The following is a 6,213-nucleotide window of genomic DNA, read 5'->3' on the forward strand; positions in this document are numbered from 1 at the left end:
TACGATCTCTGCTTTCACCTTCTTCAGCCAGTCCATGCCAACTATTACATCAAAACTCCCTAACTCTACTGGTATCAAATCAATCTTAAATATTTCGCTACCCAGTTTAATTTCTCGATTCCGGCATATATTATCTGCTGAAATTAATTTACCGTTTGCTAATTCGAGTAAAAATTTACTATCCAACGGCATCAATGGACAACTTAATTTAGCACAAAAATCTCTACTCATATAGCTTCTATCCGCACCCGAATCAAATAAAACGTAAGCAGATTTATTGTCAATAAGAAACGTACCCGTAACAAGCTCCGAGTCTTCCTGTGCCTCTGCCGCATTAATATTGAAAACTCTTCCGCGGCCTTTTCCATTCGTGTTCTCCTGGTTCGGGCAATTTCTAATAATGTGGCCCGGTTTTCCACATTTATAACAAACTACATTGGCATAACTTGCTCCGACACTACTTGCTCCGCCATTACTCGTTCCGACACTATTTGTTCCTTTCGTTCTGTTAACCCCTGGTCCGTAGACCTCACACTTCGCCGCGCTATGACCATTTCTTTTACACTTGTTGCAAAATTTGGTGCAGAACCCCGAGTGATACTTTTCACACCTTTGGCATAGCTGCTTCTGATTGTTGTTGTTGTTACGGTTGTTATTGTTGTTGGGATGATTGTTGTAGTTGCTGTTGTTGTTGTTGTTGTTGTTGTTGTTGTTGTTGTTGTTGTTGTTATTATTGTTGTTGTTGTTGTTGGGCCGTTTGTTGTAGTTGCGATTGATGTTGCGATTATTGGGATAATTGTTGCGATTATTGTTGTAATTGCTGTTGTTGTTGTATTGGTGATTCTTATCACCGTTTTCCACCCACTTTCTTTTGACTTGCTTCACATTGACCTCTTCAGCCGTCTGTTCTTTAATTCTTTCCTCAATCTGGTTCACTAGTTTGTGAGCCATTCTACATGCCTGTTGTATGGAGGCGGGCTCGTGTGAACTTATATCTTCTTGGATTCTTTCCGGTAATCCTTTCACAAACGCGTCGATCTTCTCTTCCTCATCTTCGAATGCTCCCGGACACAATAGGCACAATTCTGTGAATCGTCTTTCGTACGTGGTAATATCAAATCCTTGGGTTCGTAACCCTCTAAGTTCTGCCTTGAGCTTATTGACCTCGGTTCTGGGACGGTACTTCTCGTTCATCAAGTGCTTGAATGCTGACCACGGTAGTGCGTACGCATCATCTTGTCCCACTTGCTCTAGATAGGTATTCCTCCATGTTAACGCAGAACCTGTGAAGGTATGCGTAGCGTACTTCACTTTGTCCTCTTCAGTACACTTACTTATGGCAAACACCGATTCGACCTTCTCGGTCCACCGTTTCAATCCGATCGGTCCTTCGGTTCCATCAAATTCCAAAGGTTTGTAGGCAGTGAATTCTTTGAAGGTGCATCCTACACGATTTCATGTACTGCTAGATCCAAGGTTATTGTTGGTATGTAGCGCAGCCTGTACTGCGGCTATGTTTGAAGCTAGAAAAGTACGGAATTCCTCTTCATTCATATTCACGGTGTGTCGAGTAGTCGGTGCCATTTCCTTCAAAATAGTAAAATGGAACAAGTTAATCATTCAGAATATTAAGAGTAGTTAATAGTATTTCGTAGCATAATATGAACTCATTTATAAAAGCTTTTTCTTCATATTAGCGTTTTAGAAGTTTAAATTCGGGTAGTACCTACCCGTTAAGTTCATACTTAGTAGCTAATATACAATTCAACTACTACAATTCTATATGAAAAACTGATTATAATAATATTTGGCGTTCAAACTTTTATACAATATTTTACAAACTTACAATACCGCTTATTTTACATAAAGCATGAAATATAGCACACAATAACTTTGATACAAGATAGTTGTGAAGATAATTCTAGCTAGTACACAAGTCGTTCAGCAAAGGCAATAAAGACACGTAATTCATACGTCCAAAAACAAGTCATGCATTCTGGTTTTACTATGACTACTTCCCATCCTTGGTCTTGTGGAACATAACCGTTATGGCCGTTGATAAGACAGCGTGTTGTAACGTTGTCAAAGGGACGAGGGTTACGTAATGACCAACAGTCTCGTAATAACCTAAAAACCTCATTTAATACCCCAATTACCGACTCCGTCACTTGTGGGAACGTTTTGTTTAATAGTTGTAGCCCGATGTTCTTTTTCTCACTTTAGTGAGAAGCGAACATTACTAACCCGTAAGCATAGCATGCTTCTTTATGTTGCATGTTAGCCGCTTTTTCTAAATCATGAAGTCCTATATTCGGATACATTGAGTCAAAATAATTTCTTAACCCATTGCGTAAAATAGCATTTGGGTTCCCCGCAATATATGCGTCAAAGTAAACACATCGTAACTTATGGGTTTCCCAATGTGATATCCCCCATCTTTCAAACGAAAGTCTCTTATAAACCAAGACATTCTTGGAACGTTCTTCGAATGTCTTACAAACTGATTTCGTCGTAAATAGTTGTGCCGAAGAATTTTGACCGACTCTAGACAAGATTTCATCAATCATGTCTCCGGGTAGGTCTCTTAAAATATTGGGTTGTCTATCCATTTTGTATTTTTATACTGTAAAATAGACAAGAGTTAGATTCATAAAATAAAAAAAAAATACTTATTAATACAAGCAATTTTTACATATATCATAAAGCATAAGCACACTATATTACATATATTATACCACACGAATACAACTATCTTATTCCGACTCGCTCGTTTCTTCTTCTTCGATTTTGGTTCGTTTTGCCAAGTTTCTAGGGATATATGATGTTCCCCTAATACGAGCTGTCGTTTTCCATAACGGTTTAGAAAAACCTGGTGGTTTAGAGGTTCCCAGGTCATTGTTACAACTTAAGGGCTTCGGGGGTTGACGATACATATAAAGTTCATCGGGGTTGGAATTAGATTTCTCTATTTTTATGCCCTTTCCCTTATTATTTTCTTTTGCCTTTTTAAATTCAGTTGGGGTAATTTCTATAACATCATCGGAATTCTCGTCGGAATCCGAATCATTGGAGAATTGGTAATCCTCCCAATATTTTGTTTCCTTGGCGGAAACACCATTGACCATAATTAACCTTGGTCGGTTGGTTGAGGATTTTCTTTTACTTAACCATTTTATTATTTTCCCCACCGGTTCTATTTTCTCCTCCGGTTCTTCCTCTTCCGGTTCTGATTCTTCTTCTGGTTCTTCTTCGGGAACTTGTGAATCAGTCCAATATATATTCGACTCTTCGTTATTATTAGGTGAGTCAATGGGATTTGTGCTAGAGGTAGACATCTATCACACAATATCAAACATGTTAAGAGATTAATATATCACATAATATATACATGTTAATAATATATAGTTTCCAACAAAAATGTTAAGCAATCATTTTTAAAGAAAACACGGTCGAAGTCCAGACTCACTAATGCATCCTAACAAACTCGATAAGACACACTAATGCAAATTTTCTAGTTCTCTAAGACCAACACTCGGATACCAACTGAAATGTCCCGTTCTTATTGATTAAAAATGTTCCATATTAATTGATTTCGTTGCGAGGTTTTGACCTCTATATGAGACATTTTTCAAAGACTGCATTCATTTTTAAAACAAACCATAACCTTTATTTCATAAATAAAGGTTTAAAAAGCTTTACGTAGATTATCAAATAATGATAATCTAAAATATCCTGTTTACACACGACCATTACATAATGGTTTACAATACAAATATGTTACATCGAAATCAGTTTCTTGAATGCAGTTTTTACACAATATCATACAAACATGGACTCCAAATCTTGTCCTTATTTTAATATGCAACAGCGGAAGCTCTTAGTATTCACCTGAGAATAAACATGCTTTAAACGTCAACAAAATGTTGGTGAGTTATAAGTTTAACCTATATATATCAAATCGTAACAATAGACCACAAGATTTCATATTTCAATATACATCCCATACATAGAGATAAAAATCATTCATATGGTGAACACCTGGTAACCGACATTAACAAGATGCATATATATAAGAATATCCCCATCATTCTGGGACACCCTTCGGATATGATATAAATTTCGAAGTACTAAAGCATCCGGTACTTTGGATGGGGTTTGTTAGGCCCAATAGATCTATCTTTAGGATTCGCGTCAATTAGGGTGTCTGTTCCCTAATTCTTAGATTACCAGACTTAATAAAAAGGGGCATATTCGATTTCGATAATTCAACCATAGAATGTAGTTTCACGTACTTGTGTCTATTTTGTAAATCATTTATAAAACCTGCATGTATTCTCATCCCAAAAATATTAGATTTTAAAAGTGGGACTATAACTCACTTTCACAGATTTTTACTTCGTCGGGAAGTAAGACTTGGCCACTGGTTGATTCACGAACCTATAACAATATATACATATATATCAAAGTATGTTCAAAATATATTTACAACACTTTTAATATATTTTGATGTTTTAAGTTTATTAAGTCAGCTGTCATCGTTAGTAACCTACAACTAGTTGTCCACAGTTAGATGTACAGAAATAAATCGATAAATATTATCTTGAATCAATCCACGACCCAGTGTATACGTATCTCAGTAATGATCACAACTCAAACTATATATATTTTGGAATCAACCTCAACCCTGTATAGCTAACTCCAACATTCACATATAGAGTGTCTATGGTTGTTCCGAAATATATATAGATGTGTCGACATGATAGGTTGAAACATTGTATACGTGTCTATGGTATCTCAAGATTACATAATATACAATACAAGTTGATTAAGTTATGGTTGGAATAGATTTGTTACCAATTTTCACGTAGCTAAAATGAGAAAAATTATCCAATCTTGTTTTACCCATAACTTCTTCATTTTAAATCCGTTTTGAGTGAATCAAATTGCTATGGTTTCATATTGAACTCTATTTTATGAATTTAAACAGAAAAAGTATAGGTTTATTTTCAAAAAAATAAGTTACAAGTCGTTTTTGTAAAGGTAGTCATTTCAGTCGAAAGAACGACGTCTAGATGACCATTTTAGAAAACATACTTCCACTTTGAGTTTAACCATAATTTTTGGATATAGTTTCATGTTCATAATAAAAATCATTTTCCCAGAATAACAACTTTTAAATCAAAGTTTATCATAGTTTTTAATTAACTAACCCAAAACAGCCCGCGGTGTTACTACGATGGCGTAAATCCGTTTTACGGTGTTTTTCGTGTTTCCAGGTTTTAAATCATTAAGTTAGCATATAATATAGATATAGAACATGTGTTTAGTTGATTTTAAAAGTCAAGTTAGAAGGATTAACTTTTATTTGCGAACAAGTTTAGAATTAACTAAACTATGTTCTAGTGATTACAAGTTTAAACCTTCGAATAAGATAGCTTTATATGTATGAATCGAATGATGTTATGAACATCATTACTACCTCAAGTTCCTTGGATAAACCTACTGGAAATGAGAAAAATAGATCTAGCTTCAAAGGATCCTTGGATGGCTTGAAAGTTCTTGAAGCAGAATCATGACACGAAAACAATTTCAAGTAAGATTTCCACTCGAAATAAGATTGTTATAGTTATAGAAATTGAATTAAAGTTTGAATATGATTATTACCTTGTATTATAAAGATAACCTACTGTAAGTAACAAAGGTTTCTTGATCTTGGATGATTACTTGGAATGGATTTAGAAAACTTGGAAGTAAACTTGCAATCTTGGAAGTATTCTTGATTTTATGAAACTTGAACTTTTGGAATTTATGAAGAAAACTTAGAACTTGAAGATGGAACTTGATAGAGATCAATTAGATGAAGAAAATTGAAGAATGAAAGTGTTTGTAGGTGTTTTTGGTCGTTGGTGTATGGATTAGATATAAAGGATATGTAATTTTGTTTTCATGTAAATAAGTCATGAATGATTACTCATATTTTTGTAATTTTATGAGATATTTCATGCTAGTTGCCAAATGATGGTTCCCACATGTGTTAGGTGACTCACATGGGCTGCTAAGAGCTGATCATTGGAGTGTATATACCAATAGTACATACATCTAAAAGCTTTGTATTGTACGAGTACGAATACGGGTGCATACGAGTAGAATTGTTGATGAAACTGAACGAGGATGTAATTGTAAGAATTTTTATTAAGTAGAAGTATTTTGATA

Source organism: Rutidosis leptorrhynchoides, chromosome 5 (assembly GCF_046630445.1).
Source record: "Rutidosis leptorrhynchoides isolate AG116_Rl617_1_P2 chromosome 5, CSIRO_AGI_Rlap_v1, whole genome shotgun sequence".
Lineage (NCBI taxonomy): Eukaryota > Viridiplantae > Streptophyta > Magnoliopsida > Asterales > Asteraceae > Rutidosis > Rutidosis leptorrhynchoides.